This window comes from Ammospiza nelsoni, chromosome 3 (genome assembly GCF_027579445.1).
Source record: "Ammospiza nelsoni isolate bAmmNel1 chromosome 3, bAmmNel1.pri, whole genome shotgun sequence".
In the NCBI taxonomy this organism is placed as follows: domain Eukaryota; kingdom Metazoa; phylum Chordata; class Aves; order Passeriformes; family Passerellidae; genus Ammospiza; species Ammospiza nelsoni.
This window is the reverse complement of record NC_080635.1, coordinates 60,200,681-60,217,747: the sequence shown is the minus strand read 5'-3', so window position 1 is coordinate 60,217,747 and position 17,067 is coordinate 60,200,681. Positions and strand designations below refer to the sequence as shown.

Below are 17,067 nucleotides of genomic sequence, written 5' to 3'. Positions count from 1 at the left end.
TGTGCTTAGGGTCACCTTTTTTAGCTTAGCTAAATTGTTACCAAAAAAATCAAAAGCAGTACACAGGAAAAAAGTATAGGATGTGGCAAAACTATTGCAAAATCCAGATCAGTCAAAATCAAAATGAGATACATTTATACATATTTATTTATCTATAGATTTGTCTTATCATATTTATTACCTTGTGTAATGTATGTCACATAGTTATGTTTAACTTTGTGTATGTAACTATATATATAATGTCTTCTGTATGTGTTTGTGCATTTAAATATTATTTATATGCGTCCAAATGATTGAGAAGGAGAAATTACAGCATCATTTAACATGGTATAAAATTTTTGATTTGGGTGAAATTGAGGCTCTGCTATTTACAAATATTTTTCAGACTATTCTGGAATATGATTAAGGAATTTGGTATATAACTCATTACAAAAAAGAATCTGCTTACTAGTATGTTTGGTAGACATGTTTTTCCCAAACAATTGTTTAAATCTGTCTTCTTGAACTTGTCTTGTTACTGACATCTCAGATTGCTAAAATGAGACAGTTTTCAGTGGCCTTTTGAATGTGGGTCCCATTAAATGGTTTACAACAGCAGTCAATCAACCAGTATTCAAAGCAAGAATCAGATGCTTGTTTGGCTTTAACTCAATCCCAGTATGGCCATGCGTAAAGAATTTATGTGTCATTTTCACAGTCCAAACAGAACTCTGCCTTGAATTATTTTTACATGAGCACTACATCTGACTTTCTGTAGCAATAGAGAGAATGGCTGTTCTTCACTAATATTAGATTAATAAAGGGCACTGTTATTATCCCCATTTTTCCCAGTTCTGTATGGATTTAGGTGCATCTTGGTGTAATATATGCATTTAATTTCTTGGTTTTGTACATGTTAATATATATTTATTTAAAGCCAACAAGTGAAGGAAAACACTATATTGGAATGGCATTAAAATTACTTATTTTTTCATTTCAAAGAAGAAGAAATTTTATTTTAATGAATTTAGAAAAATTCCTTTTGCATGTGTTTTGAAATGTGATTTGGATGGGGTTTTAATAATTATAGGTAGCTAGGACATTAACATAAGGGAGGTAATGTAGTTCGATTAATACATCAAAAATAGTGAATTTTGAAAACTACTTAATACAGACAAAACACTGTATCCAGGTCTAGTTCTTCCTACATGTACATGTACTCAAGCACTTATCTTTTCCTTGAAGTACATAAAAATTACAGAAACAGAATTTACTTATTACCTAGAGTTTGGTCATGGTTGAGTGTTTTGCATTTAATAAGATGAAAAGATCTGAAAGGAGGTCATAATTAATGTCAGAAATCCATTCACAATGGAGATTTGCTTACTCCCATGTCCTGGCAGTCAGGATGGCCAGGTGTGTCCTGGGGTGCATCAGGGACAGCTTGGCCAGCCGGGCAAGGGAGGGGATTGTCCTGCTCTGCTCTGAGCTGGGGCAGCCTCACTTTGAGTGCTGGGGGCAGTTTTGGGTGCCACAATGTAAAAAAGACATTAAAGTATTAGGGAGTGTCCAAAGGAGGGCAACAAAGATGGTGAAGGGCCTTGAGGGGCAGCCATGTGAGGAGCAGCTCAGGTCACTTTGTCTATTCAGCCTGGAGAAGAGGAGATTGAGCGGAGACCCCACTGCAGTTACAGCTTCCCTGTGAGGGGAAGCAGAGGGGCAGGTACTGATCTCTTCTCTCTGGTGACCAGGGACAGGACTTGGGGAAAAGGCAAAAAGCTGAGGTGAGGGAGGTTTGGTACCAGAAAAAGGTTCTTCACCCAGAGGGTAGTTGGGCACTGGAACAGGCTCCCAAGGGAAGTGGTCACAGCCTGACAGAGTTTATGAAGCATCTGGACAATGCTGTCAGGTGCATGGTGTGACACTTGGGCTGTCCTGTGCAGGGCCAGGAGTTGGACTTGATCCTGATGGGTCCCTTCCAGCTCAGCATGTTCTATGGTTCTATGGCTAATAAATGTCACAACACACATCAGCTGCACATTTCTATAAAAGTGTGTTTAAAAATAGGGGAACCAAAAGAGATTGATATGAATAAAAGGTAGAAGTACAATTCTTGCTGAACTGCATTAGTATACACCACAGGTAATCGGGCTTGGACAGGATGTTACAGAGCAGGATCCACTAACTTCAGCAGAGCCTACATCTGCACCAGAAGCTTTCTCTGTCTGAGGGCTAGCCCCACAGGGTATGTATTCAGGAGTTAAAAATTGATGTGATAGTGATAGTAATTTTGAAGCTTCATCTTCAAAGTAGAGTTCAGTTTGCTGTTAAAGGTAAACAAGACAACAAGGCAACAAAGTGTCCTTCTTTGGACAACCCATGTCATGGCAGCTGTTATATGCCACCTTGAATCCCAAAGAAGATGAGTGGCTTTCAATCTGACAAGTGAATGCTGGAATGAGTTGAGCTTTTCAATATATACTCCTTCACCTGAACGATTGGTCAGTTTTTGATATTGTGGTAAAGATGTTCAATAGATCTTCTGATTGTCAGGAGGAGCATTATGCAAATCTTATGTCAAATATACCTTTAGTATTAAGTATCTCACTTAAATATTTTCAGGATCCATTAATGAAGATTTTTGTAGACTTGTTTCAAAGAAAATTGGTTTGTAGTATTATAATGTAAATGAGATAATACACATTAAACAAAGTTATCACATGCCAACCTGTTTTCTGTGATGTTTCTTCTGAGTGGCTTGTAAGAAGTTTATACATCAGACTTCCCCTGTGCTATCTCTGAGGTAGAGGAATTTCAAGAAGTCTGTTGCTGCTTGGAAACCACCCAGCAGGTTACTGTGAATTTCTGCACAGCCAAAATTCGTATTTCTGGAACGTTGACCAACCTGGTGGTTAAAGTACTCTTACAGTCCCCCTTAATCCTTGCAATCTAGCAGCAGCAATATGGAAAATAAAATATCAGACTACAAACATCTGGTTTATCTGCATAACATCATAATCATATGGTAAAAGGTAATGCTTCTTTCTGCTCTAGTAGTACCTCAAAGAGATGCCTTTTTAAGTAGCAGAACACTAGTGGGTCGATTTGCTTTTCAGTGGATCTATGTACAAGTTTGGTGTCTAGTCTGACCTTGTCCCAAGGTCATTCTGCAGTCTCTCTGAGATGGGAGACACCTGCAGGAATTCGCTCTTCCAATCCTAAATGGAGTGTCTAAGGCAGGATCTAAAAAGGATCTGTGACAGCCAAGCTGTGAGCATAAGATGCCTGCTTGAGCAGTTGTTAATATTTGTTAATTAGCTTCCTTGCTAATTCCATATATGTGTATATAAAAAGATGCAAGTTTTCAACTAAATAGCAAAAAGTTGCATTATATTTGTAATCTTTTAAGTTTCTGAGGGAGATCAATAACATTGTGCATAGAACATGTTACAAAAAAAAATTCTGCCAATTACTGGTGTTAGGCTATTTAAATAATTTAAGTAACATTTTTGTTCCTTTAATAAACCTGACTAGGCTTTTGTGGTGCAGTTTATGCTTCCACATTACATTGTACAATGCTAGCCAGGCAGCTGCTTAACACCCATGTCCCAAACAAAGATCAAGATACTTCTGATAATATGTTTCATATGAGCCCTCCAGACTGGAAATGAGTTTGTCAGCAATAGGTTTGGGAATACTAACATGGAAGAAAGAACTACAGAAGAAAGAACAGAAGAAAGACTCATCTGTACCTGAAACAGAAAATAGATATAGTAATGTCACTCTATGAACTCTGAATAATACTGAGAAGAAACAGAAGACTGAAAATAAAGGAATTGGAAACCAATTGATAGTTGGATAGATTGTCAACATCCCTCAGTCTGCTCTTGATAAAAATGCACTTACAGTGTCAAGTAAAAAATACAGTAGCATTTCACCTTCATCGTCAAGGACAAAGATGTTTCAAATACAGTAAGCAGTATGAAATTTTGGCAGTTTGTCTGAAAGCTTTTCATAGTGGCACTATCTTAAGTGAAAGAAAGATTTCCCTTTGTCTCCTGTAGATGCTCTTCTGCTTCTCTGTTTACTGGTAGTTTGACCTCAATGTTGTTGATTTTATTTGTATGGTAATTGAGCATTTTCTACATTGGGAACAGCAATGGTAAGCAGGCAAATGCTGCTTTAATTGTCCAGATTCTACACCCAGCAAGATTACCCATATTATGTGTTGATTTATTTTCACCTTCCTTCTTAATTGCATGACAGTGAATTCCTTTTTGTAAAATAATGATACATTCTTTAGTTGTACCTGTTATTTGTCCTTCTTTCCTCTTTGTAATTTCAAAATACCCTTAGGCTTGTTTCTTTCCCTTCTTAATTTTCTTTTCTTGATAGTCTATTTGTAGCCTAGCTTCTACTTTCTCTATCCTATTAGGTTTTGAGTAACTGTTTTTGAGATTCTTGCATATCTGTGGCACTTCTACCGAATTTTAATTAATTATATGGTAGTCATGGTGCTTCTGGATAAAAATGTCTTGGGTGGTTTCCCAGGGGCTGTTTCTTAACATTAGAAATTAGTAATTAAATCACTGTTTGTGTTGAGTTTATCCAGAGCTGCTGCAGTCTTGTGCATGCAGTGTGCTGAACAAGTATTTGCCTAAATAAAAAGCAAAAGGTATTACATGCTAAGCAGTAAAATCTTTCCCTAAAGCTCTGTTTCTCAGCTGAGTCATGTGGTGGAATATTGACTTATAAACATGGCAGAGAAAAATTCACATATTGGTTATTAACCTAGAAGCCAGGCTCTTTATGGACACTAAGTAGAAAGTAGCTGTCCAGGCGTTTTTTACACACATCAAATATTTTTTTATTTCCTAATGACAACAGAGTGGTGCCCTGTTGATTCCTTTTCACTACTTCTGCATTAGAACTTGATGGATGGGTTCTAGCAATGTATCTCATCTTGTATTGCTACACTGGGCAGTTGCTTCTGTATTTGGTAATTTTCTGCTATTGGTCATTAGTATCGCATTTTTCATAATGAGATAGTGTTTTTGTATTAGTTTTGTAATAGCAGTTACGGCCTAAAAGCTGTATGGATACTTACTGTGTCTGGATAAGGAGAAAAAGCTAATTAAGAGGGAGGTAAACAATATGCTTTGAAAATTGAACTTTTCATTTCAGACTAATATTCAATTGTTCTGAGGCAAATTTTAATATTTGAGCTTTAATGTTGGAAAATGTGTGGCAAACTCTTCATGAGACAGTGACAGGGAGCTTCAAAGACAGGAACATGATGTTTAGAATTCAATCATTCATTTGCTAGTACTGAAAATGAGCAAAAAAGCTTCTCATCACTTTCTGTGATAATAAGATTTATTTTTTGGATTTGATTATGAGATTTAGTTTATTGTACAGGATCAATTTTGCTACACTCTTTTTAAAATATCATAATGCAGTTTTGTTCAAAAGACTATTTCCCTTTGTTTTTCAGCAAAAGAGTATTTGAAGTAGTGATGTGTTTTTATGCCAGAGCTGTTATCAGTAGTTGAAAATAAGTCAAAATAAGTTTTTCCAAAATGGTTTTCAAAAATATGTGCAAACAACGGGATTAAACTGATGAAGTAAATCTAACAGGAGGGCACAAAGTCTTACTTGATGTCAGTAAGATTGTGATTCATAGCTGAAAATTTAGTTGAGTATATGAAAAAGGCAGAATTGATTTTTCACAACAGAACATAGTGTGATATAAAAAAATAATTTAATAACATCCAGCAGGTTTTTAGTGTCTTAAGTATTTATGCTTTAAAGATATTTTCCTCAGCAGACTTTGGTGTTCAAACAACAAATTTATTTCTAAATTTAATATATTAAAAATACTTCGAAAATGCGTAAAACATTGATTTCAATATTAATTGCAAAAAAGTAAACAGACTACTTAGGTGGTGTGGAGTAAACAAAATATGTAATATTCTTTATTGAACATATCAGTAAATATATAAAATTCTTTCATTGAATGGATCAGTAGATGATAATTAATTTATATTCTTAAAATTTTGCTAGCTAGAAAGGTGCTTTTGTTGATACAGATTACTTGTATAGTGTTGACATCAAATAAAAGGTATATTTAATTTACCATAATCAAATTACGCTCTTTCTGCAATTTCTGAGTCTTTTTCAGTAGTTTGAAGAACCTTGAATGAAAGGACAACCAGTTTTCCACTTTTCAAATGTCACCATTTTTTAGTTGTTTCTGGTTAGTGTAGAACTCCTACCCAGTGTGCAGCACGGTTCCACAGTCTGTAGGCTCCCTACATAATCCTTATGAGGTATTCTAAAATAAAATATGGTTGCAGCTCGGTAGAGGTCTGTACCTCAGGGATCATGACAAATGCTGACATAAAAATGCAGGTGTTGGGGAAAAGGGCTTGTTTTGAGTTATACCACAAGTTTAATTTCTCTTTCATGACAGTACTCAGCAATTTATCAAAACAGGTATTTCTATGATAGAAACAATAGTTTTCTTATTCTGACTGTGCATAAAATATTTTTGAGGCCCATAGTATTTGTAAACGCAGATTCTTCTAGTGAAAATAATTTCAAGATAAATTGTGATATATTTTAAAGATGCATTGTTAATGTGGCTTGTAGTGTCATTTCGTTTCCAACAAGACCACAATGTGCTGTTTCTCATGGAAGGAGTAGAATGTAAGACAAAGATTACATCAACCACAAGCTAAAACATGACATCATTGTTTTAACAGTAGCCTTCCAAGTTATTTGGTTTTAATCTGTTCTTAAACACAACAGAGACTGTTGTCACAGTATCTGCTGAATACATAGTATGCGATCTTCTATTTTTCAATGAAGATAAAATATTTAAGGTCTACATTAATATTTGATGACAGCTAATAGACCTGAACCACCCATGGCATAAGTTTTGTGGTATTACTCCAGTGTTTGATGTACCTTGCTCGCTTGTGCTGTGGAAGTGACAGGGAGAACTTGGGATCACGTGGAGATGACAATGCTAAATGCAGCTGTTCTTCCTGCTTCTCAAGTGTGGGTGCCACCACTAGGCTGATGCTAAAATCTTTAACTGTGTACTAATTTCTGTACCAGCAGCAGCAGCTCAGGAGGTTTACATGGCCAAAGCTGTGGTACCCAGGTGTAGATTAAACATGCAAACATACTCATAATTACCAGGCATACTTACAGACATCTGAAGATAGGGTTCCAATATTTTAACTTTCCAAACATGTGTACTGTTTATTTTCTGAGACAGCGTGGGTTCACGCTGCTTGCATTCTGGGCAAATATCCGGGGATATGTGGCTGCCAGAGTGCTGAGCTTGTCAGTTCCAGTTGGCAGCACAGATTTCTATTCACCTGGATTTGGATCAGCTGTTGGTACAGCAAGGATGTCCTCCCTAGACTGCATGGTTTTACTTTAGGTAAATAGTTTACTTTCTGAAGTCCAAAGACATTACAGTTGACCCGTACTTTTAAAAACCTCTGCTGTTACTTCATGTTTTGCAAAGAGCAGGTTTGACTTACAGAATTCTGAGTAGCCATCCATAGCCTAGGGATTACACCAGAAAGTAATTGCTGACTGAAGACTGTTTGAAAAACCTTTTGCCTTTTAAATCATTTATTTAGAGAAGCAGTGAAAATGCCACAAATTAATTTTAATACCTAGGTTGCCATAGCTTTTTTTTAAAATGTTTAAGATGTTTTGAATCAGAAACCTTAGATACTGAACTTTATTGTTTTAATCAAAAGAACAAACAAAAGCCTTTTTTACACATATAAATGCTCCTAATTAAATGCTTTTGGAAAGTGGGTCAAGCTGAACAGGAACAAAGCACTCTCTTATTCCAAAATAAGAGTGTTCACATATGGAATTATTCAGAAACAGCTCTTAGTACTTTAAAATTCCCAGGCAATGCTAATCTGTCTTATCTTTCAAATGCAGGCAAGCTCTATAGTTTTCCTTCCCCATTCCTATCATATTGCAGACTCAAAACATATTGGATGTTAAAATTTTTCATCACTTGATTAGGTTGTTACACCGTGTCTGGAAGAAGGGCAGATTTGTTAGTGTATCTTTAATATTAGAAATGTTATTTTCACATGAAAGCAAGTAAAAGCAATCATTATTTTGCATGGGATGTACTCTTTCAGATAATTATGTTGAATTCTTTATCATCTTTATTATTGGTGAATTCAGCTTTCTATGCATTGTAGTTTCCTTTCCTGATGTCTACAGTATCTCAAGTAACGTATCATCCACAATCCAGATTATAGTAACACCATTTCCTTTTTCCAGTTTTCTTGCAGTTAACTAGTCAGTCACTCCCTTTTTTTTTTTTTTTTTTTTTTTTTTTTTTATTCCCAGAAATATGCAGAATATCTGGCTTAACTTTATTCATATTTCATTACTTGGGCTGGTTTGAATGTACTTAGTGGTTATCTCTAGTCTTGGGATAGCTTTTCTTAATTTCTGAGAACACAAAACACATGAAGGTATGCTGTGTCTCCAAATGGAGTTTGAAATGTTGTAGTACAACTCTTTCTATATAGGCATAAAACTGTATGCATTTCAAAGCAGACCAAAATCTGTGATTTGAAATACAGATGTGTAAACCCTAATGTCCTAGTTATTTGAGAACTATTGCAAATATTTCCCAGATAAAAAGTCATCTGTATTTTTACTTCTTCTCTGTATCATGGTGCCTTTTATTGGTTTATATGACCACTTGAACAATGTTGTCATGTTAATTCAGGTGCTTATGAGGAACAAGGACTATGGTTTTAAAGATTTAGTCATTTCTTACTGCTCTTTCTGCTTGCTCAGTTTTAAACTCTCCACTTACTTTCAGTCCTTTTCTTCACTTCTTTATCTGTTTGGAACTTAAGTAGTACAGGGCCAGTGGTGGTGGGGTTCACCTAATGAGATTCTAAGGAAAAGAAAATTATCTTGGGAGAATATTGGTTTTTGTAAGTAGATTTTAAAGGTGAGAATTATAAAGTAGAATGCAATAGCTGAGTACAAAATTTTTTTGATTGTTTGGATATATTTGAACTATTTAGCATCCTTTTGTTTAGAGGAAGGATCTTGTCTAAATAAGTTGTGCTGCACAAATATGTGGAATTAGTCAGCTGCATATACCTGATAAGTTTCTCTTCTGTAGCAGTAGCTATTCTGATTGTTCAATTTTTATTTGAATATTTTTTTCTTTATGGTTTATTTAATATAGAGGAAGAATCTGTAAGGGTTTGTGTTTTGTCACATACATACATTTTTTCAATGTAAATTTACATTTGTGCAAATCCAAGTGTAATGGTCTGTCAGTGCAGTTATATTAATAACTTTGTACTAGTAGGGCGATTATAATAAGAAATCTATAGATCTTCAAACTCTCTTTTAAGGGCTGTTTTCCCAAACAAATTTTGGTCTACAATGCTGGCCCACAATCTCTTGTACTGTGAAATACAAAATGTACTGAATGTGTGTCATCTACTAGTTAAAAAGTACATTTCATAGGTGTATTATGTTTAAAAGTCCTTCTGTTTCTTATTAGAGGAGGGGATTGTTACATATCCTTGTGTATAAATAAAATTTAGAAGTCAAAAAAAGATTTTAGATTAATATCTTTTGTAGGAATTTGTCCCCAGAATGAGATGCCTCCATTTCCAGTTGTGTGGAGTCCAGTATGTTAGAGTAGGGTCAAGAAAGGCTGAACTGAATCCTGCATTGAACAAGCCAGGCATCAACACCTCTTTGTCTTACTTTGATTTCTGAGTTAGGCATCTCACCAAACTGGGATCCAAAACCTCTGCTTATGATACATTGGTACTTAAATCAGGATTCACATTTTATTTTAAAGAGGAAATACCTTTTACATACATAGTTTGCTTGCAAGAGAAATTGGATGTTTGGACTTTTTCTTCTCTCAGCTTGGGGAAATTCAAGCCCCCAAAGACTAGCAAAGCCACAAATGGTAGCTTAGCATGGAAGTTTAATGATGCACCAGTGTTCTTCAAGGAACTTCGCCAGAGCAGCAGAGAATTCGGACATCACAGAGTCAAACAATGACCCCCACTGCTGCCCCAAATCAGACTCTGTAATCCTGTGATTATTTCCTGGAGTGTCTAGTCTTATGGAGGTCACAAGCCCAATGCTGAAATGCTCACTGAACTCTTAATCTTTTGACTGATTTAGAAAAGGGAGTGTCCAGTTTCTGGATCCTAAGCCCAGGCTGTTCAATCTGAGCCAGTTCTGAACATGACTAATTCTGCTACTGGACAGCAGGAGAATATGTGGGGTTTATGCAGTTTCTGGATGCAGATGCATCGCTGCTGGCTAAATGCTCAGTGTGGTGCTTGTCTTTTTTTGGTTTTCATTAGAAACAAATTATCAATATACAGGATTCATACATACATGCATACATATTATATTTATGTCCCTGTTTGTGTGTTTGCATACTTGCATATAGTGCACATGCATGCATGTTTACAGTTAGGTGATGTAAAACACTGCTTTTAAGCAGCTCTTCTCTTGCTGAAATCCTTGCAATCAATTCTGCCACAGCAGTGGGTGATGTTTGTTCACATGGAGGAGGTTAAAAAAAGCACAGCAGAAAAGCATTGAATACATGTGGGTTTGGACAGCCTTTGTCTATGGGACTTGTATGATACCTTGACATATATCCAAGCTGCTTCCTTCCAGTTGCACAGTAGCTGAAACATGCACTATTATTAGTACATGTTTCATTGAAGTGTTCCTTTTCTTTGGAGACAGTTCAGAGAATCTCATACATGAGTGTCCAACATCTTTTCTGGCTGTTGCATGTTGTTATCTTTTGTATGTGAGCTTATTTTTCAAGCTATGCTAGCTTTTGAATTCTTATGTAAGAGGTTCCTTAGCAATTAAAGAATTAATGTTTAACATCGTAATCAAAATACATAGAAAAATCCTATTTTATCAATTAGCATAAAATAGCAATTTTGAAATCAGAACAGATACTGGTAGTACTACCAGTGATTTCTCCTCTCTCCAAAAATATTTATCATTGCTAAGGATAAAAACGTCTTTTTCCCTTCTCAAGGAGTTATACAGTACACAGAAATTTTATGGAAATAATCAGAATGAGAACAAACAAAGGAAACTGTTTTACTTCATCGGATGCCTGCTTACACGAGTAAATTTTGTAAAGAAATACTTTTCAATACATTGAGGTAAAGAGAAAGATTTTGTTATTTCACTTATTTGATTTTGTATCCTCCCGTTCACAGAGCAAATGCAGAATCACATTCCCTTTTTTATGACCTTTATAAATACCACTGTGTCCTTGGAGTATAGAAATATGCAAGAATGCCTACTCAGTTAATTACATTTTACTCAGTTAATATAATAAGTATCTCAGTCTCCCAATTCTTAAATTCCTTTTTAAGAATGAAAATATTTTTCTGAAAATGGCACAGTTTTTGTACAAGTAGGTAATGGGTGTTCATATATGAAACTAAAATTCCAGAACACACTTCCTTCATATTTATAGATCTTAAATACTGAGATTGGAAGGCAATAAATGTATTTCTAGGTGAAGATACAAGAAGGTCTTTGAGCTGTAATCCTAACTCATTTATTTATGAGAACCTTCCAGTAAATCACTTCTAGCTGTTAGATCACTTTGGACTCCATAGTTTTCTAGGACTTTGAGATTATGCACTTTCAGAGTTCCATATCTTATATTACGTAGATATCACTTTTATATCTTTTTACAGAGATGTGATAGAAAATCACAATGCATAATCTTTGCTTCACTTGTTCGTACTTTACGTTTTACTTCTTCCAAATATGCATAACATTCAGATTAATTGTTGCCAGTAATCTTATGTGACCTACAAAGAAATGCATCAATTTATTTAAAAATGCATATCTTTTAAATCTGTAAGCCTATTCTGTTAATGTCTGAGTCTCTTGGGTAAGTCCTGTAATTATATCTACATTATTTTAGTGAGCTCCAATATTTTATCTCATTTGTAATTAGAGGCCAGTGAAAAACTGGCAGAACTATTTGTTTAAATCAGAATTAGGAGGCAGTTAATCTGTAGCAGAAGAATGGCTGGGTTCTAGATTAAGTCTCTGTTAACTTTAGGACAGGACTTGATTTTTTTGTTACTTAGGGGGTTTAGAGAAGAATGTATGAAAGGAATAACAAGAATCTGTGTATGAGTAACCAAAGTGAGTTCACAGTCATCTGAGAAAGCAAAAGCTGGCTGGCATTCCCAGTTCTCCTTTTCTTTCCATTTAGAATGAGTTTTCTGCTTCGGTCTCAGGAAAATCTTGGAGCAGAATAGCATAAGAAATGAGTCAGTGTTACTGCCTGTCCTGATCCTTTAGCAGAGTCTCTCTGGCACTTCTCTTTGTGATGATAAATCTGGTAGATTCACACATAGGCAGTCATGGCAGTGTAATGCCTTTTCGTTAAAATTACACCAGCAGTTACCCAGCTTTCAAACTGTTGGTGTGTTTGTGATGTGTTGATAGACCATATGCTAAGGGGTCAACTGGAAGTGATAAATGCAGATTATTCACTACACTTACTGCAAAGATATATTAATAATGAATGCATTTTTTGTGCCTGTTTTTGAGATGAACATTTCAAATTCCATGGTCTTTTCCCCTTTCCTTTCACAGTGTAAATTTAAACAGTGATAAGAAAAATGCAAAAGGAAAGAAGCAGCTTTTTAAAATTACAGTCAGTAAATGATTGCTGGACTAAATGTTCACAATATTCAAGAATATGTGAGCTAGATCCTGAAATAGTTTCCAATTTCCAAATTTTGTCTTTTTAGGAAGGAGTGAGAGCAAAATTTTCCTGAAATAAGTTTTATTTTAGTTTGTATACTCAGATGAGATCATAACAGTTTAGTGCATTTGTTGTTTGCAAAAGATTGTTCTTTGTTTATCAGTTTTAGCTGAACACAGATTTGAGCTTCACCTGGCATGTACTGCTTTAAGTAGCATTGTGCATGTCAGATGAAAGCCATGGTACTGCACATTAATCATATAAAACAATTCAAACAAGAGGGTGGCCTGAAGGATCCATACTTGGTTTCTATTTGAAACTCAAGGTAGAGAGCTCTTTGCTGAGGTGAATGGGTTTAGATAGCCCAAAAATATTATATTCCTGAGGAATCTCACAGATGTGTGGTGCAAGTGTGGGATGGGAATATTTTGCCTGCTGCCAGTGGCCAAAACATGAGCACTGGGGGAGAATTAACTGCTTGGCAGACTAAGCTGCTTTCTCATCTCACTGGCATGGAGGAAACTAGAATTCTCTGGGCATTGACTTTGGCCTGACTCCTTGCCAATTTTAGGAGGAGTCAATCTCTTAAAATTGAGGATTGATTAGGACTGAACATGATCACTGCTCAGAGCATCCGTCTTCCTCCTTGCTCCTTTTACAGACCTTCTTTCCACTGTGGCTGATCTTTTTGAAGGACTGTTGGCTGTGGAAGAAAAGGCTGTATTTAAGAATTAATTCAAATCTAGAAATTAATTTTCTGAAAGGTTTTGAGGTGAAATATGGGATTTCAAAGGAAATCATTAATCCTTTTCTTTCAGAATATTTATTTTCTTTATAATCTGACCAAAGAGATTGGTTAAGCTGTGTTCCATGTACAGTTTACTATTGCAAACAGCCCTTGCCACTGCCACATCTTACTCTTGTTTAATTTTTATACAGCACATGAACAGATTTCAGTGAACCAATTAAGGTGCAGACTAGCTGATGACATCAAAACCTTCCTTATTAATTGTGGTTTTTAAATACAAGTTGTACATGGATTCCTTTACTGACTTTATGCAACTTTCCTTTACCCCCGCCTCAATCAATCATTAACAGCCTTTGATACAGCCTCAAAAACATAGCTGTAACACACAGTAACCAGTATTGGTCCCTACATTTCTGTTCTTTAATTCTAAGCACTTGTTTGCACAGTACCAAATACTGATTTTCACTGGCATTCAGGAATAATATGGCAAAAAGTTGAAGAATTACATAAAATACAGGGTATTTGTTCTCACTAGAAAGTTAGGGGGAAAAAAACCCTTTTTCTGCTGATTTCCAGAATTTCAAATAGCATCGGGCATCTGTCTATTCAAAATATTTAATTTTTCCTCAGACTGTAGAAATACATGTTTTAAGGAGCTTTCTGCTTTTGTACCATCAAGTACTTCTAAAATAAATGAAGACTTTTACAGAAAGGACTACCTTAAATATTAATTTTTATCTTGACTTGCATTCTTTCCAGAAGTTTTAACAAGCAGGGGAAAAGGAACTTTGTAATTTCTCAGAAAATTAACAAATGGGCACCGGAGTACCAGATGTAGGAGATCAGGGAAAAGCTGCAATACTGAGGGGTGTTGCAACAGGAGTGAGAAGGGGACTGCAATAAGGACCTCCCTGTGCAACCTTATGCCAGCTAAATTTTGGGCACATTCAGTGAGTTATTTATGTATTTAAGTATTCCAAACCCGAGAAGAATTTCAGTAAAGAATGGTAATGAAACATCAGCAATAAAATACTGACTACGGTCAGTGGTGGTAGCAGATTGGATACACAGAACTGTGTACAGTGTCAGTGCATTTCAGTGACTTTCATGACAGTCTTTGATGGGAAAAAATATTAGCAGTCACAATTAATTGTAATTTTTTTTTTTTCCTTTGGGAAAAAAGTGTATTCAATTTGCTTGTTCTTAGTGGAGAACTCATTTCAGGTTTTTTAACAGGAATTGTTCTTCTAGTCTATGCACAACAGCATTTCAGAAAGAAAATTTTAACATAATGTGATCAAAAATATATGCTCATTGCAAAAAATATCTCACTGTGCTGTGTGCATAAATGTAAAAATTTGTCATGTGTGAATGAAGAACAAAGGAATGATGTACAAAAGTAGATCTCTAACTTCTTTTTCTTGGTAGGAGGGTTTCCCAGATCTTCAAAATAGTAATTTAGAAACACTACATGTAATCAGGAAAATAAAATATTCAAAACAACATTTGGAGAAAAAAACTAAAGTCCTCTTAAAACAAGGCAAACTGTATAGTGATAATTTGTTGGAAATTAAGATTTAGCAATGTAGATGTCAGAAACATAGTGATTAAACCCTTGCTACTGCCACATTGTGTTCTTGTTTAATTTTTATACACATAGGAAAACCACCTATCATTATTTTGTTATAGTAAATAATTTGAAAGTTAAATGAATCTTTTATATTCTCTTTAAAATTTCTTTGGTGCTCTCACAGTCGGGTTGACTCTCAGTAAACCAGCACTGGACAATAATAGCTGGCTGTAGCTACTGACCACTGCGTAGAATTCAGAGACAGCATACTAGGAACAGAGCTATTTTCAAGCTTATTATCTCAGCTGCTCAGTTTCCTTATTTCAGAAGGAAAAACTATGTAAGTATCAAAAATTTTCCCTTATGTTACAGTTTTTTGCACGCATGGCATTTAATAATTCATATTAAGATAAGAGAGTCAGGATTTTAAAGGGCGTTTCCCTCACAGTAATTAAAGTATCCTTCAGTTTCTGGTCCTCGTATTTATTTATATCCTTAATCTTTCTTTTTCACAGAAACAGCAGGAACTACCTGAATATTGAATGAAATGAATGCTTAGGAGGTCTCAGAGGTTTAGGCTTGTAAACTGAGTCTTGGCAAGACCCTGAAGTGTGAGGAGGACCTTGCCCTGGTTTTTCACATTGTCATTGTCATGGGACTTATCTACAAGTCTTTGTATGACAAAGGGGATGCATTCTTGTACTGGCAATCCAGTATGAAAGTCCCTCTCACACACATCCTCTCAGTGAGGCCAAATCACTTCAGGAATAGATGGGCTACCTTGGGATTTATACACTATAGGTGGTCACATTCACTCTGCAAAGAAGGGGGCCATGACATGTTTGTGGTTTGCACCCAGAAGTGCTGTATGGCTTATTCTAAATGTGGTCCTGAATGCATTCCTGTGGGTAACAACTTGTACAGTTTGCAGATTTGGTCTTGAGCCTTGCCCTCAGGTTGCACTTAAAATAGAAGGCAGGCTCATTGGTGGCTGGCATCCCAGCCTTTCCTGAAAGGTACAGTGTGTTCCAGAAATGGAACTCACAGGAATAGTGATTTGCAGTGAGTAGGAGCAAGATTCTCTCTCTAGAAGGCAGTGTTGTAAAACACATATTAGTGGTGAGGGTTCCCTGGAGGATTTTAATGTGGTTTTAAAAAGCATAGCTCAAATATGCACTCCTGTTTTATAATGCAAATGCCAACTCATTATCTTCTTCTTTTTTTTTTTTTTAATGCATATTTCTAGGAATATTCTTAAGCTATTGAAAGAAAATAAAGTACATTAAATTTAATTTAGGCTCATAATTTAAGCTTTTTCTCCAGAAAAATAGAATTGGAACTGTTTTCAGAAAGACACAATTGAAAAATTGTTAAGATTATACAATGCATTACAAACCAAATAAGAAGTGGGAGCATAGTCTGCACTGTCAAACACAGTAGGAGAATGTCTGCATATTGGCAAGTCCAACAGATCATTTATTTATCCCTGGTTTATCTTCTAAATGGGGATTGTAATTCTGATTTGGTAGGTGCTCCTAAAACAAAACTTACAGTGATATGCTGCCTTCTGCACTCTGTGTGTGTTTATGTGTGTTTTTATACATAAGCTGGGGAACAGCTTAGGTTCTGAGTGCAGAAATACTTTTAAATTGAAATGCAGATCAGCTTTTCCTCCTCACCCACTTTTTACATAATTTGCACCACAAGCATCGTCTAAAAAAAGCTAGGTTCCTTCTGATCAGCTGAACAGCATTCAGGAGCATTAAGAAGGCTGAAATTGCCTCTGCTTAAAATGAATACATTTTAGTTTCTCTTAGTCCTTATCTGCTGTAAGGAGAGAGACTTTCCAAGATTCAAAACCATAATTTCTGCTCGGGGAGGCTGATAATTCTGTTTGCTGGTGTTGTTTCCACCACTTTGTTTTGGCTAATCTGAACAGCCATCTTTGGTAAAGGA

The 17,067-nt window shown here is 35.7% G+C and overlaps 1 protein-coding gene across 4 annotated transcripts in view; it reads left to right on the top strand.

Annotated features, from left to right (window-relative positions):
• AKAP7 (A-kinase anchoring protein 7) overlaps nucleotides 1-17,067 on the top strand; it is an 80,216-nt gene that overhangs the window by 31,783 nt on the left and 31,366 nt on the right. The gene's annotated exons all lie outside the window — the stretch shown is intronic.